General features: G+C 40.4%; 1 long non-coding RNA gene across 1 annotated transcript; it reads left to right on the top strand.

Moving 5' to 3' along the window:
* The first annotated feature begins 6,021 nt into the window (after positions 1 to 6,021).
* Positions 6,022 to 27,258, top strand: LOC101670494. The gene is made up of 4 exons (XR_006605016.1): positions 6,022 to 6,207; positions 25,468 to 25,713; positions 26,711 to 26,852; positions 27,057 to 27,258. It is a non-coding gene; the product is annotated as an uncharacterized LOC101670494 (long non-coding RNA).

Below are 27,258 nucleotides of genomic sequence, written 5' to 3'. Positions count from 1 at the left end.
ATAAAGCTCTCCTGTCTTGGATATTTTGGGCACCTTCCCCTCTGTCTTCTTGGAGGGGATTGGCAGGAGGAAGAAGCATAAGGCTGACCGTGAAAGATCATAGCTCCTTCCAGGACTCTGTTAACACTGTTCTCCAGCGGGGTGTCAGCAACCCATCCCTCTGTTGAGGCTGGCGGCTGCTCTACAAGTCCTAGTCCCTGTGATTTGCACCTTCTCTTAAGTCTTATCTCAACATCCTGCCATATCTTCAAAACTCGACCCTTTTATTTATTTATTTATTTATTAAAGTTTTTTTAAAAAAAAGATTTTATTTATTTATTTGACAGAGGGAGATCACAGGTAGGCAGAGAGGCAGGCAGAGAGAGAGGGGGAAGTAGGCTCCCTCCTGAGCAGAGAGCCCGATGCGGGGCTTGATTCCAGGACCCTGAGATTATGACCTGAGCTGAAGGCAGAGGCTTTAACCCACTGAACCACCCAGGCGCCCCTATTTATTTATTTTTAAACAAGATTTAGGGGCGCCTGGGTGGCTCAGTGGGTTAAGCCGCTGCCTTCGGCTCAGGTCATGATCTCAGGGTCCTGGGATCGAGTCCCGCATCGGGCTCTCTGCTCGGCAGGGAGCCTGCTTCCCTCTCTCTCTCTCTCTCTCTCTGCCTGTCTCTCTGCCTACTTGTGATTTCTCTCTGTCAAATAAATAAATAAAATCTTAAAAAAAAACCAAACAAACAAGATTTATTTATTTATTTGAGAGAGAGATAGAGATAGAGAGAGAGAGAGAGCAGGGGAAGGGGCAGAGGGAAAGGGAAAGAATCCTCAAGCAGACTCCCCACGGATTATGAGCCAGATGGGGGACTCCATTGCAGGACCTTGAGATCATGACCAGAGCTGAAATCAAGAGTTGGATGCTTAACTGACTAAACCACCCAGGTGCCTCTAGACTGGTCCCTTTTAAATTAAATCCCCTTTCTGAATTTCTGGTGAGTGTCTGCTGATTCTGGTTAGGACCAAGGCTAATATATCCCCTCTCTTTAAGTGTTCATTTCTGGTGGTGTCTCTCCTCTGTGGGTTGGGGGCTGGGGCATCACAGAAGGTGCACCTAGAATAGCAGCTGTGAGGCCTCTGTTCTTGGATACTCGCTGAGATACAGTGTGATACTGTAGTTTCCATCATTCCAATGCCCAGCATGCTTCCGGCTCAACCCCATCACAGATGATGTCTCTGTGTTGTGCTGTGGGTTGGTTGACGCAGCATTGTTTGGCAAATTATTCCATTATGGTACACCTAGCATACAAAATATTTAAATTCACCAGTGATCTCATAATAAATTCTGCCAACAGCTATAAATTTATTTATTGACCTACCATGGATGGCTTTCATTTATGGAACTGGTGCGCAATAAGTGATTTTGTGGAATACAAGGCTTGGATTTATTGTTAAGTTATGATGCACTATAAATACATACCAAGAAATATGAATTATATATATTTATTTATTTTTAAAATATTTATTTATTTATTTGAAAGAATGAGAGAGAGAGATAGAGAGAGAGAGAGCATACAGAGGGAGAGGAAGAAGTAAGCTCCCCACTGAGCAGGGAACCTGATGCAGGGCTCAACCCCAAGACTCTGGGATCATGACCTGAGCTGAAGGCAGATGCTTAACCAACTGAAACACCTAGGCTTTCCAGAGATATACTAGTTAATTAAGAGATCAGTATATTACCATTATTTAATATATTCTGTCTCAGGTCACACAATTCTATTTCAAGAGAGATTTATGAAACTTTTTTTAGACTATCATAGGAGACAATTTTAGGCTCTTAAATAATATCACTGAGGTGGCTGTTGTTTTACGCTAAACAATTATTAGAGTATCTTTTATCCACCACACACTGTGGCAGGTACTGGGATTAAAATAGTGAATAGGTAGATAATGTCTGATTTGGAAAACTTATATTTTATTAGGTGAGGTATATGTCAAAGGAATAATTTACAAATGATTTATGGATCGCAACTATTGCATGGTAATAGGGTTTTCGTTTTCTTTCTCCCTCCTCATCCTACCTGGAGCCCGACTCACATTGAGACCAAGAAAACAGGGTTTTAACTCAAGAAAGAGACAGATACTCTTTAGCATAATCCAGTGCAGGAAATCTACTAAGCGGTGTTAATCTTAATAAGATAGTTTGAAGAAGTTAATGGTTTTATACTGAGAATCTAAGACTGACCTCAGTGGAGACTTTTCCTCCTTCTCCCTTGCCCTCAGCAATGAAATCTTGGGAACAATTCAACAATGGAGCATAAAAGAGTTGAACAAGAGGCAATAGACTATGGGGGTATGGTTGAAGGAGGTGAGAGTGAAGAGAAAAAAACATATAGAGGAGCTTAGAGGCTGTGGAAGGAAGAAGATAGAAAGGGCCCTCGGCAGAGAGGTTTTCTGTCTACATCTCGGTTGGCTGTATGAGAATGCCATGAGTATCCAGAACACTGGACGAGCGGGGTGTGGAGCCAGCTTTCAAGAGCATTCTCAATGACTTTAGCCCCTAGTGTTCATATCCTTATGTTTTCTCCTCCCTCGTTGGAAAAGGCTAGCCTGGGTGACCAATAGGATGTGACTGAGTGTGACTTTCGAGTCTGGGTGCTAAAAGATATGTGGGTTCTTCCTTGCTCTCTTAGACCACTCAGTCTGGGAAAGCCGGCTGCCATGTTGTGAGGACCCTCAAGAAGTTAACTGAGAGTCCATAGGTGAGAAACTGAGGCCTCCTTCCGATAGCCAGGAGTGAGCAGTCCTGGAGCTGGATTTTCTAGCATTAGTCAGACCTTGAAGTGACAACAGCTTGAGTTGATGTCTTGATTCCTCTTGAGACCTGGAGCCAGAACCACCAGCTGACCTTCTGAATTCCTGACCTAAAGAAACTGCAAGTAATAAATCTGCTGTTTTAGGGTGCTATGTATTGGGGTAATTAATTATGTGGCAATAGATAATTAACACACTGAAAGATAATTTAAATAGAATCCACTCTGAATTTCCACTGCTGTGTGGACTCTGTAGGAGCAGAATGTGGTGCTCTAACCTCAGCTATTTGTTTATTCTTTTGAATTCTGCATCTCCTTGATTAGCTCAAAACAAGACTTTAGGACTATGGACTACAGTGGCCTATCCTTCCATAGTAAAGGGTGCAGTGCTCAGGTTACAATTTTAAGTGCTGAAAGGGGAAACACAGGGTACAGTGAAAGACTAGAACTTGTTAGTACTGTTCGGGTTTACGTGTAAGAGTAATACAGGCACGAGAGACTGAATAATCTGAATAAACCTATACTGGGTGTACCTGTTGCAAAAACCATCGAATTGATATTTTCCTGCTGGAAGTATCTGGCTCTGAGTTCCTTAGGACCACTGGCCTTTTTTTTTTTTCTCTTTTCAAAAACATTTGTTTAAATCCATTTCTACTGTAATCTGGATCACATTTCTGCTTCTCTCCCGCTTTTAAAAACAACCCTGTTGCTCTCTTTTGATAATAGGATATTCTAAAACCCTCCCTCTATATTCTACATTACAGCTTCATTGCAATACCCAAATCCTTAAAATTGTCATTGTTTAGCAAATTAAGAATGACTTATATCATAGTAGATACCTACTTGATGTAACAATTTAGCCATTGCATGAAAGGATATGTACCAATGATTCTAATAAATGAAACACCGTCCAGAGTTCTCTTTTAAGTAGAGAAAAGCCTATTAAAATTAATTCATTAACAAAAATCCCACAGTATTCATCAAGGCAAATTCAAGTTGAATGATAACATTATCTCTCTTGCTCAGATGTTGCTATTTACATTTTTAACGTCCTGAACCACTGTGGAGATTTCAATACTATTTAAGCAAGTATGTGAACCAGATACATCTGCCTATGACTTTTGTATATTTGACTACTTCCCTCTTATAACTTTGTCATCAAACTCCAAAATCTTCACTAGTTCTACTGAGATTGTCTTATTAAGGACTGCCGGCCTAATGGCGCCCTCTTGTGGAGAAACATTCCTGGTGTTCGTCTTACTGGCAGCTCACTTGTAGTTTGTTCAGGGAAATCTGAAAGGATGAATCATTTTTCCATTTATTTATGCAACATGATTTGAATTACTGAAACAATGTGACTCACTTCTTTCTCAGTTATAGGGCTGAGTAACTGAGATAAATTTCGACTAAAGCAAACAGGAGACATTAAAAAATTCTTGACATTAAAATTCCTTTTGATTGTTAGATGGGATCTTTTTATTCTCACTTGCACTGCTAATAGTTAATTTTCAAAATACAATGGGCTAAACTGGCTCAAGGGGAGCCTCTCCTTCAGCATTTATCCTCTTGGGTCTAGGGGCCAGGGGCCAGGGGCCAGGATCCACCAGTATTGTTAGGAGGTTTGTCCCTGCAAGATTGGTCATCAGACACAACACTGTAACTCATCCCAATGCCCATTCCTCCCCTGGTCTCTTCTACACAGGGGTCTCCTTCGGTCTGTTCTCCCCTGACATGTTAATTTTCTTTCCTGAGGTCCTAGCACTGAGCGTGAGCCAGAGTCTAAGTGATGGTAGTAGGCTTGCATGTGTATACTTCACACCTAGACCACACAAACTAGGAATAAAAGCAGGCTTACAGCATGGGAATTAATTCTCTGATTCTGTTTATACCTGCCTCTGTGGAAACTCCGGCTGCCTCCAGGTATTCCCCATCCCAACAATTTCTGGGAGTTTCCATAAGTGCTCACACCGAGCCCCTCCGCCACTATGTAGTGAGGCATTTTCCTTTCTTTAGCCAGACTCGGGGATGGGCAGGCTGCCTGATGTGGCCTGTGAGTGTGGGTGTAGGATGCTGGTGGGTGTGTGGCCATTAGGATGTCACCTCTATCAGACTAAGGATGGTCCAGGACCCTGGACTTTGTTCTGTGGCTGGAAATATGCACATGGCTGGTGTGCTACAGCTCTAGCTATCTCGTGATCCAAGGCTTCCCTCTGCACTTGGGTTTCTCAAATCCGCACTGGCTTCCTCTCCAAGTGGAGAACATGCTTTCCTACCTTGTTTTACCGTCTTTCAAAAATCCCACGGCAGGACTGATTCGGGTGCCTGGTATTCTGCAGACCTCGAAGCAGGCAGGTATCCTGTATTTCTGTGTTTTTTTTTTTTTTTTTTTAATTTGATTTAATTAATTTTTTTCCAGTCTCCTGTACTTCTGTTAATGGTCCGCCCCTCTTGCCTGGGCTTGGAGGGAGGGCAGGCAGCGACCTGGGACGAAGAGTGGAAATAGTAGGACACAATGGGGCACACTTCGCTAACAGCCCTCCTCTCACTCTCTACTTGGGACATTTTTATTAGGAGAAACAGTGAATTTCACCTCTCTTTCTTTCTTTGCCTAAAGGCTCCCCTGCTCCCAGATTCTTTGTGGCTCTGATTCATCTGTTAGCCAGAAATGCTCAGACATGTCTGAGTCTCGGAAGAATGTAACTCAGGCTCCAGTGGGGTTCTCTGCATATTCATTAGCGGTGATAAAAGCGATAGTGGATGGTGGTGCCAGGATCCAGAAAAGGAACAACTTTAAATGGAAAACACAGGAAGTGCTCACGCTTCTTAAATATTCTAGCAGTTGTTCTTGCGGGGAGACTACATCTCAGAGACTCTGAGTATGGTTCCAAGAGTTCTTGGACATATCATCACAGCATAAAAATGAGATGCTCTCACATTGTTCTGTTTCATAAAGTACTTCCACCTTGGGATGCCCTCAGCAAACTTTATACAAAATTATTGTAAAGCTTGTTTGCAAATACTGGGGTTACCAGAGACCGAATAGTCAAATCCCTAAGTAAGTCAGTAGGCATTTTTTAAAAGAGATTTTATTAATTTATTTATTTTAGAGAGAGTGTGCGTCAGTGTGTGTGTGTGTGTGTGTGTGTGTGTGCGCGTGCATGCACACGTAGAGGGGATGGGCAGGGGAGGGGAGGGGAAGGGGCAGAAACCAAGCAGATTCTGCCCTGAGCAGGGATCCGATGCTGGAGCTGGATCCCAGGACCCTGAGATTGTGACCTGAGCGGGAAGCAAGAGCTGGAGACTTAACCGACTGAGCCATCCAGGTTCCCCAGGAAGAAGGCATTCTTAAAAAGGAGATTACCTCGACCAGCCAGAAATCTGCATAAAGACTTTCACGTTTCTTCTATTTTTCCAGGTAATTATATCAAAACGGTCCTAGCGAGGCCTCCTCTCTGCCTCTAGCATTTTGTGTCACAATAGTACCAACCTACAAAAGAGTACACATCTCCGCCTACCCACAGTTAGGTGGTCGTGAAGACGGCATTGCTCTGCGGAGGCAGCCTGTCTAGTTTTGAATTTAGGTGCCCTCCCTTTCGAGGCCATTCACCCTGACAGTGACCTCGGCCTCTAAATACAGGCTTAAAGGCCTCTATTTCCTGATGTATAAAATGGGATTAATAATACTGCTGGTCCCTACCTCCTAGGTTGCAAGGCTTGGCTGAGATTATTGATACCAGCTAGGACAGGGCAGGACATGCAGTAAAAGTGTGATAAACTTTTGTCCTTACAAGAGAAAATAGAACTGTTCTCACTCAGGGTTTGAATGCCAATTATTCCTCGGTAAATCTGTTAGTGAAAGTGAGAGAAGAAAAATTTAAATGAAAATTGTCTTACTAAAATTAAATGCCAAGCTTGACTCCTGAAAAATCAGATTTTTTTTCCCCCAAGGAGGATAAAGTTCTGGGAAAGACAGAAGGGCTGTGTTTCCTGAAGCACTTTAAGAAAGAACAGTGTCTGGGGATGACATGAATTAAGGTCATAAAGTGTCTTTGGTTAGGAATTTGAATCACCACCTACTTTGCTCTGTTTTATCGAGGCCAGTACAACCTGAAAGGTAGTCACTAGCTACATGTGGCTATTAATCATTTGAAATGTGGCTAATCTGAATTAAGATGTGTCAGTATAAAATATACACCAGAAACTATAGTTAATAATACTGCATTGCATATTTGAAAGTTGTGAAGAGACTGAATCTAAAAGTACTCATTACATGGGTGCCTGGGGGGTTCAGTCGATTAAGCATCTGACTCTTGATTTTGGCTCAGGTCATGATCTCAAGATCCTGGGATTGAGCCCCGTGCAGAGTTCCACCCTCATCCGGGATTCTCTCCCTCCCCCACTCCCCTCCTGCCAACTTGCTCTCCCTCTCTCAAAAAAGATAGCAAGAATAAAATAAATAAAAGAAAAAAAATTTTTTGTAACCAAGTGTAGTGATAGATCAAATTGTGTTGTACACTTGGAACTAATATAATTTTTTTTAAGGTTTTTAAATTTATTTTAGAGGGAGAGAGCTAGTGAGTATGAAGAGAGGAACTGGCAGAGGGAGAGAGTCTCTGGCAGACTCCCTGTTGAGTATGGAGCCCAATGCAGGCTCGAAGCTGGGCTTGATCTCAAGACTCTGAGATCATGACCTGGGCCAAAATCAAGATTTGGACGCTTAACTGACTGAGCCACCCAGGCACTCCAGAATGAATATAATGTTCTGTGTCAATTATACCTCAATTAAAAAAAATACCAAATATTGAAGGTTTAGTATAAAAAGAATGTGAAGTAGTATATTTGATATTTAAAAAATATTGATTACATGTTGAAATAATATTTTGGATGTTTTTTAAAGGAAATGTATCATGAAAATTTATTTTACCTGTTAGGTGGCTGCTAGAAACCTTACAATGGTAGATTTTGCTTCACTTAGATTACTGTAGGACAGTGCTATGATCCAGATACTTTTATGCCTTTTCTTGGTGTCCCAAGGATACACAGAAAGGGTGCAACTTCTCAAAGAAATCATAGTGAAGGAGGTTATTTTTTTTTTTTTAGAAATTATTTATGTATTTATTTGACAGAGATATATATAGAGAGAGCATGAGCCAGGGTAGGAGGAGAAGGAGAGGGAGTAGCAGACTCCTTTCTGAGCAGGGAGCTTGATGTATGGCTCTATCCCAGGACCTGAACTGAAGGCAGCCGTTTAACCACCTGAGCCACCCAGGCATCCTGAAGGTTATCTTTTTAATGTCAGCCTATTCCCACTGCATCTATAGGGAAAAAAAATTATACACACACACACATTACTGAAAGAGTGAACTCTGACTTCAGATATTATGGCTACAAATCCTGACACCATCACTGGATATTTGATTGAACCTGGACAAGTCTCTGATCCTTCCAAACCTGAGATACGCGCCCCCCCGACACTGCTGCCCATCTGCCCTGCAAGAATGGTGATATTATTTCCTGGATCTACAAACTCGGATGTGCAAGAAATAGACATTTATTTTTCCATAACTGAAATGAGTTTCTATTATGGATGCCCAATCCATCTATTGCTGGGAGCAATCTGACTTTCAGGGTTCATGGTCCCTCATAAACGAAGTGTTTGCTTTCCTGTGTGTCATGCTTCCATATGGGGTGGGGATGAGCACGTAATTCTGCGTATCATGGTCCATCCCCGCTGGTGTCAGCTGGTCATCAAGGCTGCTGTTTCCTCCTCGTCCCAGTGGCAAGTCTGTTCAGGTAGCCCTGTTCTCTTCTCCATGTCATAACCCCTTTAGGGTTATGGAAAGCAGTCATCCAGTTACAAAACCTACCTCATCGGTGCATGAAGAGGAGTAAATAAGGTGATTCAAGTGAGGTGATTAGCACAGTGCCTGATACACATTTGCACCTAATAAATGTAATTGTTACCATTAAAGTAGTTGATGCTGACGGTCTTGTTCTCAGCTCATGCACTTTGTGTTTCCAGAGATCTGGTTGCCAGAAAAGAGGTTATTGTTTCTTTCCCTCCTTTTTTCAGTAGTTGAGAGTGGGGAGAGAAACGGGAGACCTTAGAGTGGAAACAAAACGAAACATTGGTTTTCGGTTACTTGTTAGTTCTGGTCAAGAGATTAGCATCTAGAACTGGTGCTGGGAAGTGATCGTGGGTGACCAGGTAGTGGGGAGACGGCTGCTAGATCTCTTAGCATTGTGAGTGCCATTTAATGATAGAAATAGCAATGTCATAAATTCTCACTAAGCATTTCTGAGATGTCAGCAAGGGTGTGGAGGAGACAGAAGTGCTGGTCATAGTCTATGCACGTGCAGAACTTACCACTGAATATATGTTGTAATGAAAATATATGTTGCATGTTTAAAATCAGAGATGGCTCTGGGTGGAAGACTGACTGTGTAGTCGCATATGGCAGCCGTACTTTGGTGGAAATGTCGAAGCTCAGGGTTAATACTAAAACTTCAGAGGAAAAAGAAATCTCAATTTGTGAGTGCACTTTGAGCTAATAGGGTCTTGGAAACTTACTCTTTCCCAAATTCAAAAGAATCTAATGGGTAATCAGAATATTGATATATTAATGCGCGGTAAGGGATAGTCCTTTCAAGTGAGGAGAATGCTCATGTAAAATTTAATGATGGCTAATAACCCACTAGAAGATAAAATGAATATGTTTTTCAGTTTTCATTAATATTCAATTATTAATGCATTCATTTTGTCATCTCGTGGGTATTAGCTAAAAACTAAAGTTTTACCTTAAATGAATAAAAGAATTTCTTTGGCATTGAAAATTTTACCCATGTTTTAAATGGAGATTGGGAAAAGACTTCCAATATTGAGATTTTCGTAATTAAAACATTTCAGACTAGCATGTGGGAAACAGTGTTTTGTAGGAGGATGGCTTGAACAGCACGGCTACACTTTTTTTTTTTTTTTTAAGATTTTATTTATTTATTTGACAGAGAGAGATCACAAGTAGGCAGAGAGGCAGGCAGAGAGAGAGGAGGAAGCAGGCTCCCTGCTGAGCAGATGCGGGACTCGATCCCAGGACCCCGAGATCATGACCTGAGCCAAAGGCAGAGGCTTAACCCACTGAGCCACTCAGGTGCCCTGGCTACACGTTTTGAATGCCTTCATATTTCGATGCTTCCCTTCTCCGCACTCACATTTATTAAAGGATTAAGACTTCACCTGGTCTTTGAATGAGGTTTTAGATTTGGATTAAGGTAAAGAAATAGGACATAGTAATCCAGTGTGGGAGGAAGATGTGCAGGCGGGCCTTTACTACAACGCAGACGGGGGTCAGTGGGAGCCCGGGAGCGGGGTGGGTAGTCTGGGAGCTGGATTAGAAGGCAATGTGACTTTACTGTGTTGTATGAAATTGCACAGTGGCAGGAAGAGTGTAGTATTTGTTGGAAGAGACCTGAACTAAAAGGCTCATAAATCCCTTAACAAGATTGCTGGAATTTGGAGTGATAATTTCCACTTAGCAACTGGGTGTTGCAAAGATGCTAAGGCTGACAGACATGTCCTCTAATAAGATTTTTAAAAAGTTTTTCTACCCCATGAACTGCAGTTTCAAAATGTTGAACTTTTGGATCATAAAGGAAGCTGACTTTGTGTTTAACTTCTGTCAGCACTTGTTAAAAGTCACTTTACAAGCAGTTCTTCAAAATACTGTTTAGAGAATCAGCCGTTCTGAACTATGATGTGAACTATAAATGTGTCTGATTTTAAACCCTTTTCCCTCTCAAAGCTGTCTTTTTGATGATAATTTAATAGGCTCTTTGAGACAAAAGGTAGGTAGCATATGTCACTAATACATCTAATGTCGAGTTATTATCAAATCTTCTTGTTTCAATATTTCCTCCCCCATTCCTTCTAAATCTCATTTAATAACATCAAATTGAGTTATAGAATATTAGAACTGCAAGGGATGATCTTGGGTCACATGGCTGCGATCTCTTTGTGGTTTTTTTGGAATTCTCTAAGGCATTGGAGGAAGTACAATTCTAAGTACTCTGTTTTTTCTAGGTAATTCCTGGGGACCGGGCCAACTGCATAACCTAGCCAAAATGTCAATGTTCTGCTCTGTATCTACTGCCAATATGTTTTTCTGACATCGTGCGTATGTGAAGCAAAACAAAATTTCTTTATCTGGTCTCTTTGTTGTTAAATTGGATACTCCGTTTCATAAAAGCTAACCTTCCACAAATGAATAGACATGGCATCGGTATCTTTCCATGTTATGACTTAGGTAACTGTAGCAATGCTTGTTCCGTGTCTTCACTCTGTGGTCATCAGGTGATGGTTAATTAGATGTGTCCCCTTGACTGAGCCACTGCGTCTCGCTTCTTACTTGATCAAACACTAGTCTAGATGTTGCCGTGAAGTTATTTTGTGATGACATTAGCATTTAGGCCGGTGGACGTTTAGTAAAGCAAATTGCTCTCCACAGTGTGGGTGGGCCTCACCCCATCCCCACTGAAGGCCTTGAAAGAGAGAAGGCCGACTTCCTTGAGAAAGAGGGAATTTCTTTCTTTCTTTCTTTTTTTTTTTTTTTTAAAAGATTTTATTCATTTGACAGACATAGATCACAAGTAGGCAGAGAGGCAGGCAGAGAGAGAGGGGGAAGCAGGCTCCCTGCTGAGCAGAGAGCCCGATGCGGGGCTCGATCCCAGGACCCTGAGATCATGACCTGAGCCAAAGGCAGAGGCTTAACCCACTGAGCCACCCAGGTGCCAAGAAAGAGGGAATTTCTGCTGGCCGTGTGCTTTCTGACTTGAGCTGCAACTTCAAACCTTCCCTGGGGCTTATCTGTAGGCCTAGACGGGCACAAAGACCCTCCACAGTGTCTGTGCCAATTCCCTAAAATAACTTCTCTCTCAATGTCTCTCTAGCTCTCTGTCTCTGTCCCCTCCCTCTCCCCACACTCATGTACACACACACACACACACACACACACACACAAGCACACACCCTGTTGATTCTTTGGAGAACGCTGACTAATACAATGAGGATTAATGATCTACCTTGGGCCAAACTTCATCTATAATCCTCCATGTTAGAGTTTAAAGTGAAAGCAAGGGATTAGAGTCACATTTGAGAGAGAAATGAATCTGTCTCAGGAGTAAAGAGAAGAAAAATGGAAATCCAAAAACAAGAAGGCATGATTTTATGATTGGCTAATAGCTAACCCCATAAATTGGAGATTTCACTGTACCACGGATCAGTTGCTGTTCGGAGCAGGTCTGAGTTTTGCTTGCGCCGTTTGGGATGCTTCCTTTGGAGGAATACAAAAATACTGCTACTAAATTAGGTGTGAAAGCAAATATTTATTTAGGTTGAGAAGAAGAATCACAACAATTTACAAGAGTTTAAAAGCTGACAAATACTGTAAACGTAACAAAATGCACAAAGAAAACCTACTTCTGATTAATTAATTGCCTGATATACATGCACTGTACTCCCCTTCATAGTTTTTTTGTGGGTTTGGGGGGCATATTTACTATTACCACTTCAGAAAAGAAAGACAATTTAGTCTGTAGATTTCAAACCCTTTTTCTTCTTCACTACGAACAAACTTTCGTGCCAAACACCATAACATTTGTTCCTGTGGAGGTGGGTCTTGTGCCTTCCCAGGATGGTGTGTGAGCATGCGTAGCCCTTACAGGAAAGATGCATTTCTCAAGCTTTTCCTAGAGTGGGATGACTGGCAAGAACTTAACTATACATTACTGAGACTGAAAACCACATAAACATATCCCACAAAATCCGGACTAAATGGCCCCGTGATTTGACTTTTCTTTACCAAAGCCTAAAAATGCCACAGCCGCCCCACTGTCACGCTCTATGAGGGGACATGTGCTAGAAGGGAATTCATCCTGGAAAGAGACACAGGTCTTAAGATAAAATACCCGCATTTTGTAAATTTTACAAAAACATATGATTATGTGAGCTGGGTAAACAGGGGAGGTCTCAAAGCATAAGCCTCTGGCTATCATAGTTCTATGTATGACATTCTTCTCTTTTCCTACTTCTAAATAATTTTTCAAAGATTCGCTTATTAATGTAAATTTATTAATATATTTTCATGCTACTGGGATAATGTGTGAAATTTTCCATAATTAAGTGTAAATATTTATACTGTGAGTATGGGAACTACACATGAATAGGAAATGAAATATCTTTAAATCATAAGTTTGCAATGAATATTTTAGAGCAGTGTAATTGAATCTTGCTTATAATTACGGTAGACATATAATAATAGCTGTTTTTTGTTTTTTTTTTTTGAAATAGCTTTTTCTTTTTCACCCCCAGAAGGGCAGAGGAAAAGAACAAGGCAAAAAGTGAAACAGACTAGCTTTTATCAGGGGAGGCTGACTTCAGAAATAAAACATGTACTGGAGCCATTCACAGTTAGAACTGATTTCAAAATGAAATTACCATTGGCTTTCAAATGGAAATTTCAGGGAGAAAATGTTAATAAAAATGTAATGGTTATAATGGCAACCGTAATGATGATGATGTTATGTGTGTGTTGTCAGATGAATGATTATCATAATCTCTGACACTTTTTTTTAGTCCGTAAAGAGGTAGATTAAAATTGGTACTTACAGGGATCATAATTTATTCACTTTTCCCTAGCTCATTAAAATGACTTTGCCATTATTTCTAAATTCTCCTTGTATGATGGGGCCATGCACATATGGCACAGACAATCAGACTGACAGGAACTTTTAGTCAGTTCCAATTCTGCTTTCATTATTCACAGGACTAAAGAGTCTCTCTATAAAATCAGTTACTTGGCATTTTCTCATTGATTCTGAAAGAGGTTTATGCATGAATATGCATAGGAATCTGTGGCTGGCTGGTGTATTGGTGCCCCCCCCCACCCCGGCCCCCATAAGAAAAAGACAGCTATGCCTCTCAATCCTAAAGCCCTTGTTTCGTCCCCTTCTGCAGAACTCTGGGCTTGACCGTGTAACTCACTGTGGTCAGTGGACATTAGCCAACAAGCGAGCTTGCACACTCAAGTTGTCCTGTTGGAAAACTTCATCTTGGAGCCCAGATACCATCCTATAGGGAAGTCGTGCTATCTTGCTAGAGAGAGATCACACGTGGAATGGCCCTGGTGGATGGGACATGACAAGGAGAAGGAGGCCACTTGGAAGAAAACCGAGGTCCTCCAGCCAAGTTTCTAATTGACTCTACAAGAGACCTCAGCTGTCAGATCAGCCCACAGAAATGGGATCAATAACACAACTATTGTGGTTTTAAACTGGTAAATTTTGGTTTGTCAAGCAGCAATAGATAATGGAAGCAGGATTACAGAAAGATTTTTTTAGAATTTATTTATTTATTTATTTGAGAGAGAGAAAGAGCGCATGAGCAGAGGGAGGGGTGGAGGGAGGGTCAGAGGGAGAAGCAGACTCCCTGCAGAGCAGGACCCTGGGCTCATGACCTGAGCCAAAGGTAGATGCTTAACCATCTGAGCCACCCAGGCTCCCTGTGGAAAGATTTTTTAACACCATCTCAGCTGTGTGTGAAAGTCTGAAAACGATTTAAGTGAAATTATAGAGACTTATTAAGTCAAAGGCCCACAACATTGTTTATTCAGTACTTTACAGGTATAGCCTTATGATTTTATGACTTTATCAGCTAACCTTTTAAAAGTATTTCCTGTATGTTAGTCATTATACTAAACAATTTGCATTTATTAATTAAAAAAAATGTATACAAGAATTCTGTGTAGCTGCTATATTTATCCCCCATCCTACAGGTGAAGAAGCTGAGTCATAAAGATGTGAATATTTTGCCTAAAGTCACACAGCTGTCTTAGAGTGTGTGGAAGAGATACTAAAGAATGAAAAAATGAAGTCTGCACGAGCAGTGGAATGTACAGCTTTTAGAAAGGTTTATGTCCATGAAATTATTGTAGGAAGAGATGATACTATTATAACATATTGAACAGTGTGGTGTTAGTAAAAGATCATAGGATTTTGAATCAGAATGACACCACCAGTTTAAATGGTGGCTCTGCCACCAGCTTTGTGACGTTTAAATGGTGGCTCTGCCACCGGCTTTGGGACGTTAAATAATTTATTTAAACTCTCTGAGCCTCAGTTTCCTTATCTATCTGACTGAGGTTTAAAAACATCTGTTCCGGGTGCCTGGGTGGCTCAGTCGGTTGAGCGTCTGCCTTTGGCTCAGGTCATGATCCCAGGGTCCTGGGATCAAGTCCCACATTGGGCTTCCTGTTCAGTGCGGGGTCTGTTGCTCCTTCTACCCTTCCTTCCTGCTCTCTCTCTCTCTTTCAAATAAATAAAATCTTTAAAAAAAAAAAATCTGTTCTATGGTTGTTGAGAGAGTAACCTGGGACATGGAGCTATCTTACATCTAATTCTGCTGATTGTTCTCATCTTTTCCCAAATCCATGTTCTTAGACATCCCATGGGTAGTTTAAAATCAACCTTAGTTGAGTATTAACACTTAGAGCCTGAAGTCTGACATAATCTGATTTGCTGATTGGCTCGAAGCACCTGAGTGCAGTGTCACCCAGACAAAAGCGAGAAGACGGTGTGTTGGTGTGTCAGTCAGTGCTGAGTTCCTGCCGGAGGATTCTGAGGAGTATCTAAGGGAAGAGGTGATCTGTTCTGGATTGGTTGCTGTTTCTGGGGTGCGATTATGGGAGGTAGGGATTAACCGGGGGTTGTGCGCGCCCCACTGGTAGAAGGGTTTAACAACTGGTCATCCAGAGGCTCCTGGGTGGCTCAGTGGGTTAAAGCCTCTGCCTTTAGCTCAGGTCATGATCCCAGGGTCCTGGGATCGAGTCCCACATCGAGCCCCACATGGGGCTCTCTACTCAACAGGGAGCCTGCTTCCCCTCCCCCACCGCCCCACCTGCCTCTCTGTCTACTTGTGATCTCTGTCTGTCAAATAAATAAAATCTTTAAAAAAACAAAAAAACTAAAAACAACTGGTCATCCGGTTGAGGCTAGCAAAGGGCATCCGGGAGTGTCACTGATGAGAAAGTAGCGATCACCCATGAAGGGAGTCATTAGGATGTCTGACAACCTTGTAAGGAAACAGTTTGTCCTGTTAACTTTGCCGCTGACACCACGTGCCCGTCCTTCTGGCCCGATGAATGGCAGGGCTGCTTTTTGGTCTTTTAAGATGATTTTGACTCTTACCGTCTCCGAATATCTTTCAGAGATTGGCAGACACCACAAATCAGGGTTTTAAAATTTCCTTCCTGGAAACCCTGGTCAGCATTTACCAGTATATCACTACCTGTTTGTTTTCATATTTCTGTCTTTCAGGAGAGACTCCTCTTTTAAGACTCAGTGAACACAGTCAAGTCCCATATGCATAACTAAATAAATGTGTAATAGCCTCCTTAGTGATTCTTAGAATCCCCAAGGAATCTTCACATTTTGCAGATCCAGTCTCAAGAGCCTACCTTTGAGTCATTTACCCATTTCAGGTTTTCTCTGAGAATGTGTCAAGATTTCTGTCATAACTACCTAACTAAAACAAATGTTTAAAAAAATTTTCTTCTCAGAACACAGGAAGCCTTTCCTCTAAGGGAAAAAAAAAGTTCTTTATTCCACCTTAGCCTGTCAAAGTTTCTCTAAATTACTAAAAAGAAATCCAGATTTTTTTTTTTTTTTTTTTTTTTTTTTTTTTTTTTTTTTTTTAGCTTCAACTACTTGGCATAGTGACCATATATATGAAAACACCAATTATTAGGCAAAAGACAAAGATCCACCAGGGAACTTTTCAAGTGTCATGTTTCCAAATGTGGATTTTTTTTTCTTTTAAAATCATATACATTTAGGGGGCCTCTGGGTGGTTCGGTCGCATGGGTGCCCAACTCTTGATTTCAGCTCAGATCATAGTATCAGGCTTGTGGGATCAAGTCCCACACTGGGTGCTGTGCTGGGTGTGGAGCCTGCTTAATATTATCTCTCTTTCTCCCTCTTTAAACAACAACAACAACAACAAACAAAATAGCCAAAATATTGTAGATTTTGAAAGGAAAACAAGTTGTCTCGATAATGGATAAAAAAGTGAGGAAGAACTATGACTCAGTATGAAAGATGCACTAGGTGCTGGAATTGACAGAGATCTTAGAGATCATCCTAAACTTTTTGGATTGTAGACTTGCCCAAGAATCTGAAGCCATGGATCTTCCTCCTGAAAAAATGCATACACCTTAGTATGGGTGCACATACCTGCCTCAGTCACAGAGTTTCCATGTTCTTTGGTCTCTTCAAGCTCATTACTATAGTCCAATCTAAGGGAAAAGTCTGGATCTTGTCTGTTGATTGTCCTTCACTTTATTTCTGAACTTACTGAACCAAGGTGACATACTGAACTCGGGGTGGATCTAGTATTACAAGTAACAACTCTTACCTTAATAGGCTGCTACCACCGTGTCTTCTCTCATCAACTCCCATTTTCCCCTACCCCCATGAGGTAGCCAACCTGATAGGTCCCAAGGCTTGTGACAGGAAGTAGTTTTGAATAAACCATACAGTGTGGTGTTTCAGGGCGCGGGGCTTGGAGGTGGGCCAGCCTAGGCTCAAGACGTGGCTTTGCTTCAAATTTGAATTACAGTTCAAATGTTCTAAGCTTCAATTTGGTCACTGTAATGTGGGGGAGAATTATGGAATTGAAGCATTGTAAGATGAAATGCGAATGATGTGTCCAAAGTACTTGGTGCTTGTGTCCTCCAACAGTGGAGAGCCAGACAAGCTGACACAGAGAATCACATCTTACTGGAGCTAGAAACCCCTGAGAAGAAACCTCCCTGAGAATCAATATCAGGGGAAGAAATCCTCAAGTGTAACCGACAAGTTGCTGGAGGCTCAGTGTGGATGCTCTGAGAGTTAGACTTCCAGGGAGGCCAGCTGAAGGGGGCACATGCTCACACTTTTGTGAGTTTACCATCAGGAGCTTGGCCAGGTTCTCATAGTGAAGATTGGAGAAAAATCCCATTTTGAACATTTGAAGCACATTAGAGCATTCTGTCCTTCTTTACAAGGCCTGCCCTTTGACATTAATTCTCTGATGGACCTAAAAAGGGTTGTTGATTTTCAGTTCAGATTCTTACTTGTTAGAGTAACAACTTCTAAGCTCTTATTTATTTATTTATTTATTTATTTGACAGACAGATCACAAGTAGGCAGAGAGAGAGAGAGAGAGAAGCAGGCTCCCCGCCGAGCAGAGAGCCCGATGCAGGACTCAATCCCAGGACCCCGGGATCATGACCCGAGCTGAAGGCAGTGGCTTAACCCACTGAGCCACCCAGGTGCCTGCAACTTCTAAGCTCTTAATATGCTGAGTTGGAAATCAGATAACCTGAGCAGGTCTTTTTATGGATATGTTTTTACTTCTCTTGGGTAAATATCTAGAAGTGAACTTGCTTAGTGAAGATTTTTAGTGCCCCTTTTGTTGGCAATGTAGAATTGTGACTTTAAGTGTTATATTTTGAAATTCACTAAGTAAATATGTATTTGGGCAATAGTTCTTTAAAAACTACATTATCAAATCATTGTTTTGCTCTCAGCTTTAAAATGCACTGTGGCAAATTTCATATTGAAAACAGAAGGTCTCACCAAAAAAAAAAAAAAATACTGAAATTTTTCTTTTCATATGCTTTATCAAGAAACACCTTGCCTGTCCTTGGGTGTTGGGCTAGTCATTAGGGAGGGTTGGAAGATATTCCTTTCTTATCTGCCCCTCCATGTCTCTGTCTTCCAATAAGCATAGAGGAGTTTTGGGGTTCTAAGGTCTGCACATAGATTGTGGAGTATCAAAGGGGTTGCCAGGAGCAGATCCTGAACCCATCTAGCACATCAGTCCAGAGTTGATGACTAGGTGTCCACCTTCACATGGGATAAGTGTAGCTTCTTGCCTAAACACCACATAGGGATATTCCTGGGAGCTCGGTAAAACTCTAGAGAGTGAGTAAAAACTGATGGGGATGGGAAAGGTCTACTCCTCTATGCTTTAGGGATACGATTGAAACCTATCTGCATACCAAGCTGGTGACAAAGGGGAGTTGTGCCTATTATATAACTAGTTACTATAAAAGAAACAAATGTAGCAAATTATTTTCATTAGAAAAGTTATCTTTTTTTTTTACGTTTAAAGTAAATTTATTTGTTTGTTTATTTATAGCTATCTATTTGTAAGAGGAGGGGAGGGGCAGAGGGAGAAGGAGAGAGATCATCTTTTTTTTTTTTAATTTTTTATTTTTTATAAACATGTATTTTTATCCCCAGGGGTACAGGTCTGTGAATCGCCAGGTTTACACACTTCACAGCACTCACCAAAGCACATACCCTCCCCAATGTTAGAAAAGTTACCTTTATGTCAGCTTATTCACTTTATTTTTTTTTTTCAAAGACTTTATTTATTTATTTGACAGAGAGAGATCACAAGTAGGCAGAGAGGCAGGCAGAGAGAGAGGAGGAAGCAGGCTCCCCACTGAGCAGAGAGCTCAATGCGGGGCTTGATCCCAGGACCCTGGGATCATGACCTGAGCCAAAGGCAGAGGCTTAACCCACTGAGTCACCCAGGTGCCCAACATTATTCACTTTAATATCACTTTAGCTTATTTTTATTCTATTATTTTTGTGAAAAGAAGAGGTACATATCTCAGTGTCTTTGGGGATCATTTTGAATATTTATTAATGAGAACTTTTATATCTTGCAGTTTAGTTTATAAAATAATTGAAAATTTTAATAAAGGATTAACAAGTATATTATATATCATCTGTTAGAACATTTACAACTGAGAATGGTCCCATGACTTCATGTTTTTGACTTACTTATTACACTATACGGGCCCAATGACATCATGATATGCTGTTATGAATTAGATTTTCAGAGTAATTTGAGTTGAGAAAAGTGATTGGGGAATTGAATCTTTCGTGTGATAGTATCTTATTAACATTGCAAAAAGTCATATAGCAAGAATCTCAATTCACCTCCCAACTTCGAGAATTCGCTTAGTACTAAGAGTAATAGTAAATACGAAAAAGACTTTTTAATTAAATAGAAATTTTTACTTTTCAGTGTTGGATGTTAGCAGTAGGTAACCAACTGATTCATCAAAAAGTGATTGATAATTTGAAAGAAATAAACTATTAAAAAATAATGACAGGGCACAGAGGATTTTTTAGGGCAGTGAAAATAATGTGTATGATATTATAATGATAGATACATGTTATTATGCCTCTGTCTAAACCCTATCTAAAAACCAGCCTGAACTTAAGCAATGGACTTTAGGTGATGAGGATGTGTCAAGGTAGGTTCATCCTTGGTGAAAACGGTACCATTCTGGTAAGTAATGGTGGTAATGGAAGAGGCTAGGCATGTGTGAGGGCAGGAGGTATGGGAGAAATTTCTGTACCTCCCTCTCAGTTTTATTGTAAACCTAAAAACTATTTAAAAAAATAACGTCTTTAAACAGAAATTGAAAACCTCTCCCTCCACCAAATGACAATAATAACAATTCAAATGAGATCATCATACGTAAAATGAAAAGAATCAAGTTGAACAGTAGTTCTCTGTTGCTACATAGCAAATGACCACAAACTTAGTAGTTTCAAACAATCCACATTTATGATCTCACAGTTTCTGTGGGAATTCGAGCATGTCTTCTTTTGTGTCCTCGGCTTAGGATTTCAAAAGGTTTTAGTCAAGGCTATCACTTGCCTATGTTCTCATCTGGAATTCTCCGCTTCCAGGCTCACTCAGATTGTTCCAGAGTTCGTTTATTTACAGGATAATAAGTAGGATTCATGGCAATTTGCTTCTTCAAGGCCAGCTGGAGAGAGTCCCTAGCAAGTCAGAATCCAGGATGACATACTGTAATTGTGGGAGTGGCATCTTATCATCTTTGCCATATTTTGTTGGTTAGAAGGTCACAGTTCCCACAGTACTCAAGGGGAGGGGATAATGCAAGGGTATAAGCAGTAGGACGTAGATATCTGAGGTTGTATATAAGTCTGTCTACCCCACAATAAACGAAGTGTAAACCTTGCAAATAGTATACTATTAACCCCAGGAGTTGTCATTTATGTTCAGCAAGGCAATACCATGTGCTACCTAAAACTAAAATAATTAATAACGCAAATAGTTTAACACTGATAATATATGAGTACTTTTTTCTTTAAAGAAGGATCTATAGGGGGCACCAGGGTGGCTCAGTGGGTTAAAGCCTCTGCCTTCGGCTCCGGTTGTGATACCAGGGTCCTGGGATCGAGCCCCCAGTAGGGCTCTCTGCTTAGCAGGGAGCCTGCTTCCTCTCTGCCTGCCTCTCAGCCTACTTGTGATCTCTGTCAAGTAAATAAGTAAAATCTTAAAAAAAAAAGAAGAAGAAGAAGAAGAAGGATCTATATATTAGCCAGCTTAATCTGATTGTTTTCTTCAGAAGAAAAATATTCTATAATGGGGTGATATCACTAAGTGTTCTTTAAATAAGCACCTATCAAAAAATTTTCATTTCCTAGGGCTTGCTATAACAAAGTATGACAAACCTGGTGGCTTAAAACAACAGAAATTTATTCTCTCAAACTTCTGGAAGCTAACTAAACATATGAAAGCAAGGTGTTAGCAGGTGTTAACATGCTCTCTTTTAAAGCTCTAAGGTGGGATGCTTCTTTGTGTTTTCCTGGATTCTGGTGCTTGCTGAAAATCCTTGGTATCACTTGGCTTGTAGATGCATTGCTCTGGGTTTTCCATCTGTTATCACCTGCATTCTCCTTGTGTATTTCTGTGTGTCTTCTTCTTCTTTTTTTTTTTTTTTTTAATAAGGACACTAGTCATGTTGGATTAATGGGCCACTGTACTCAGGTATGATCTAAGTGTAATTTAACTTATTACCTCTGCAGTGAACTTGTTTCCAGATAAGGTCATATTCTGAGATGCTGAGATGGACGTGAAAATTGGGGGAACACTATTCAACTCAGACAACCTCTAAAATTTAGTAGTAGTAGCACCATAAGGTAGACCACTTTTGAAATAACTCTAAAGGAGTCCCACCTCCTGCTATTCACCTCTTTTATTATCTTCTCAGATTTGGTGTGTGAGGGATCTAGTGGCTTTCTTCTAATAAATAGAAAAGGCAAAAGAGATGGGATGTCACTTTGAGATTAAACCGTAAAAGTCTGATTTTAGTTCTGCCCGCAGATCTGGTCTTTGGCGCTTCTTACTTGCTTGCACCGATGAAGCAAGTTGTCATGTTGTGAGCTGTATTATGAAGATGTCCACATGGTAGAGAAGTGAGGGCAGCATCTGGCCCATAGTCAGTGAGAAAATAGGGTCCTTAATCCAGCAGTCAGAGAGTGAATGCATCCTGCAAACAGCCAATGGTGTAAGCTTGGAAAGAGATCCACTACTAGTGATGTTTTAGGATGACTGTGGACCCAGCTGAGAGGTTGATTGCAGCCTTCCCAGGTCCTTGTGAGAAATCCTAGAGCTAGAGGATCCTGCTAAATTGTACCTAAATTCCTGATTTACAGAAACAGTGAGGTAATAATGTTGCTTTATGGCATTCAATTTATTACACTTCAATAGATAACTAATATTCACTATGTCTCCTGTATCATTCTCAGCAAATATTATGGAACTTGAGAACATGCTTTACATTTTCCTTTTATTTAAAAAAAGTCAAGAAAGTACAGTCTCTTATAGCTTAATATAGCATAGCTTCTCACAGTGTCACTATAAGCTTTCTGTGGGTGATTTAATCATGTCAGATGAAATTCTTGCCTCTTACGAACTCTGTAGAAAATCCCAGAGATTTAATCATTAAGGTTTAATTAGAATTTGATAGGATTAATTATATAGTCATATCAACAACATAATTATGCTATGTGCTTGCTTTTAACTAAAACACTGGTGTTTTTTTCCTGGACATTGGAAATAAAAAAAATTATTTTGGTTTGGCAGTTTAGATTAGTTGGGCATGGTTTTATTATTGTCTTCTGAATGTTCAGTTTCTAATGACATTTGACATACCATTGTCCTATTTCTGTTTATTGTAAAAGAACTGGAAAAGCTAATTTCCTGTTCTGTATTTTCATTGTTAGTGTATGAGAAAGCAACTGATTTCTGTACATTGACTTTATATCCTGCCACATTGCTGAATTGCTGTATGAGTTCTAGTAGTTTGGGGGTGGAGTCCTTTGTGTTTTCCATATAAAGTATCATGTCATCTGCAAAGAGAGAGAGTCTGACTTCTTCATTGCCAATTTGAATACCTTTTATTTCTCTTTGTTGCCTGGTTGCTGTTGCTGGGACTTCTGGTACTATGATGAACAAGAGTGGTGAGAGTGGGCATCCTTGTTGTGTTCCTGATCTCAAAGGGAAGGCTGTCAGCTTTTCCCCATTAAGGATGATATTCGCTGTGGGTTTTTCATAGATTTTATGAAGTTGAGGAATGTTCCCTCTATCCCTATACATTGAAGTTTTTCAGTCAGGAACGGATGGTGTATCTTGCCAAATGCTTCTTCTGCATCAATTGAGAGGACCATGTGGTTCTTCTGTCTTCTCTTATTGATTTGTTCTATCACATTGATTGATTTGTGAATATTGAACCACCCTTGCATCCCATGGATAAATCCCACCTGGTTATGGTGGATAATCTTTTTAATGTACTGTTGGATAAGCTAATTTTTCAAAAGTCAAGAACAAATTGTTTTTCTGGTTTCCATCCAAAGGCTACATAAACCTACAACCTAAAACCTTGGCAAAGGAGAATTGGGTATAAGTGATTCCATTTTGATTCTTTCTAATTAGTCCATTGATATTAATACCTTCAAAAGTAAGGACAGTGGGAGTAAGTCTAGTGGTACACTAGGATGTTTAAAACAATTTTAAAGAAATTGCATTATAATTTTCTATTAATTGAATCATTAAAACTCTTCCTGTGCTATCACTTTTTCCTTTAAGTAATAGAGTGCTAATTGCTTAATTTTGAAAAAAAAAATTAACCATTTCTCTGGTCAGTGAACTCAGATTTTTATGAGTAGTTTATCTTGAACATCTCTTTTAATAAGTCTATGTTGCATTATTAGTTGAACTACCTGGTTTGATATTGAAGTTGGATAGATTCTCAACCCATGGGTTGGGGTCAAATATAAATGGGTTTAGAAGTCCTGTAGACTTGGGAGGAGAAAACTGAGGATGATTTCTTGAATTTGTATGGTTAGGATTTGTTAATTCAAAGAATTTTTTTCCTATTTAATTTTTGCGAAGCAATTATTATCATATAACTGGTTTATTATTAAAGCTATTTAAAGGGCGCCTGGGTGGCTCAGTGGGTTAAAGCCTCTGCTTTCGGCTCAGGTCATGATCCCAGGGTCCTGGGATCGAGTCCTGCATCAGGCTCTCTGCTCAGCAGGGAGCCTGCTTCCTCCTCTTCTCTCTCTGCCTGCCTCTCTGCCTACTTGTGATCTCTGTCTGTCAAATAAATAAATAAAATCTTAAAAAAAAAAAGCTATTTAATATAAGAAGTGAAACTAAACTGCAGACATTACATAACTCAGAATCGGTTATGACCATGATAGCAGTTATCACATTTTTCATTCTATTAGAGCCTTCACAAGAGCTCCTATGACCTTTGATGTTACATTTCAATTTTGCACCCATTACAACAAAATAAACAAAAATGTTATTCTATTAATATTTATATCTTTAAGACAGAATATTCTGGATATTTTAATTTCAGTAAGATGGAAATTTCAGGGACACTACGATACAGAATTAAGCCACTATTACATAGTTTTTGAATTTCTTAATAACTGCCCAAATAGCAGTTGCCTATGTTGTTTTGTGACCAAAGACAGGCCACTTCTACTTGTGTAAGAGGTGGTGGGTTATATGGTAATGGTGCTGACAAGAATGACTACTCTGTGTGCGTGCGTGCTTTATGTCTGGTGTGTTTGGTGTCCACAGCCTCCAGCTGAACCTCTTTAGAGAATTTCTAGAGTGATAATCCAAGGAGGGAAGGAGTGTTTTTTCCCACATGTTCCTCTCACCTAACCAAGTAAGCTCCATCCTAAATTTAACTGAAATCTCAGCTCATGGCCTAGTAAGATCTGAATATATGAATTACAGAGCCATATATTGATTTGGGTGAGTCAGCGGGATCTCTAAGCAAAAGGTAATTCAAGAGACACCTGGGTGGTGCAGCCAGTTAAGTGGCTGCCTTCATTCAACTCAGGTCTTGATCCTAAGGTTCTGGGATCCAGCCCCGCATCGGGCTCCTTGCGCAGCGGGGAGACTGCTTCTCTCTCTGCCTGCTGCTCCTCCTGCTTGTGCTCTCTCCCTCTCTGATTAAAAAATAATAATAAAATAAAAGGATTAATCTTAAACAAAAAAAGAAGGTAATTCAGACAAGGGGCTGGTATACGCTATTGTAGTCACCGGCTGGCAAAATGGCCCACGATCCTTGCCTCCTAGAATCCACATTCTTATGTAGTTTCTTCCAATATGATTCAGAGCTGGTATGTGTGAATAGTCGGTCAGTGGAAGTGATGGTATGTGACTTCCACGTCTGGGTCATATAAGGTATTAAAGCTTCTGCCTTGTTCTTTTGGGTCTCTCATTCAGGGAAAGCCAAGCATGAGGGCCCACAGGCAGGCCTGTGAGGAGGCCCATGTAGAGAACAACTGAAGTCTTCTGCAACTTTCCAGATAAAGGAGCGAGCCCCTTTGGAAGCAGCACTTGCGGCCCTAATCACGCCTTCTACTGATAAAAGCACCTGTTAAAACCTGATTGTACTCTCATCAAAGACCCTGAAATAGAACTATCCAATCAAGCTACTTTAAAATTGCCAACCCACAGAAACCATGAAAGGTATTTTTTTCTTGCTTTGAGCCTCCAGGTTTTGGGATGATTTGTCACAAAGCTTTAGGCGCTTACTATAGTAACCTATTCCCCTTCAGTAGGAAGCTGCAGATGTTTGACTTGAAAAGCTGACCTTTGGTATACCTAGCATATAGCAGGTACTAAGAAAGTATTAATTGGATATGTTAATAAATATAGAAATGGAAACAGTTAAAAATATAGGACTGGAGGGGCACCTGGATGGCTCAGTGGGTTAAAGCCTCTGCCTTTGGCTCAGGTCATGATCCCAGGGTCCTGGGATCGAGCCCCGCATTGGGCTCTCTGCTCAGTGGGGAGCTTGCTTCCTCCTCTCTCTCTCTCTGCCTGCCTCTCTGCCTACTTGTGATCTGTCTGTCAGATAAATAAATAAATAAATAATCTTTAAAAAAATATAGGACTGGAACCTAGCTAAGATTAAAGAAATGAATTAGCATTCTAGTAATCAGGGAAATATTTTTATATTATTACAGCATTTAGCCTCCTGGCATGGGAGAAGCTGCGTAGAAATGTTGAACAATAGGACATGAACTGTAATCTCTCAACATATAGCAGAGATATTTATTTCCATTATAATATTATAAGAAGAAAATTATAAGGGCATTTTTAAAAAAAATTTTATTTATTTATATGACAGAGAGAGATCATAAGTAGGCCGAGAGGCAGGCAGAGAAAGAGGAAGGGAAGCAGGCTCCCTGCTGAGCAGAGAGCCTGATGTGGGGCTCAATCCCAGGACCCTGAGATCATGACCTGAGCTGAAGGCAGAGGCTTAACCCACTGAGCCACCCAGGTGCCCCTTGTAAGGGCATTTAATGTGTGGCAGATTTAGTGGGATGTGAATTTTATGCATCAAATTGGTGAGGCTAGTATATGGTTTTTTAATCAATCCCTAATCTAGGTATTTCTATGAAGGTATTTTGTATGTGTGGTTAACATCTATAATCAGTTGACTTCTATGTGATGTTGGTAGGCCTCATCCAATTAATTAAAGGCCTTCAGAGCAGAAACTGAGGACTTCTCAAGAAGAATTTCTACGTCAAGGCTGTAGTATCAACTTCTGCCTGTTTCTAGCCTGTCGGTCTACAGATTTCAAATTCACGGGCCAAAATTGTGTGAGTCAATTCCTTAAAATTTCTTAAAGTTTCTTAAAAAGTCAGTTCCTTAAAATTTCTTTCTCTCCACACACACACATGCACACACACAGACACACACGCCCTGTTTTTTCTTTTTCTCTGGAGAACCCTGAGTAATATAGACAGTTATTTCCAGTGAATAATGGATATACTCCCTTACATTTTTCTGTCTTCTTCAATTAGGTGATGCTGAGTGGTCAGATTGGACACCAGCCTGTGAGCAGTAGTGACCTGTGTCATATTTAGGACAAGCCACTGAGGAGCCAGGATGTTTTCTCCTTCTTTCCCTTCTAGACTGGAAGTATCTTAGACACTATCTGCCACTAAAAATACCATTGCCATTAAAAAAAAAAAAAGAAAAAAAAAAAAGACAGCCCAACTAGTA

This window comes from Mustela putorius, unplaced genomic scaffold, assembly GCF_011764305.1.
Source record: "Mustela putorius furo isolate JIRA1106 unplaced genomic scaffold, ASM1176430v1.1 tig00537350_pilon_pilon_pilon, whole genome shotgun sequence".
NCBI classification, from domain to species: Eukaryota; Metazoa; Chordata; class Mammalia; order Carnivora; family Mustelidae; genus Mustela; species Mustela putorius.
Note: the sequence above shows the minus strand (reverse complement) of the source record. Positions and strands in the feature narration are given on the sequence as shown.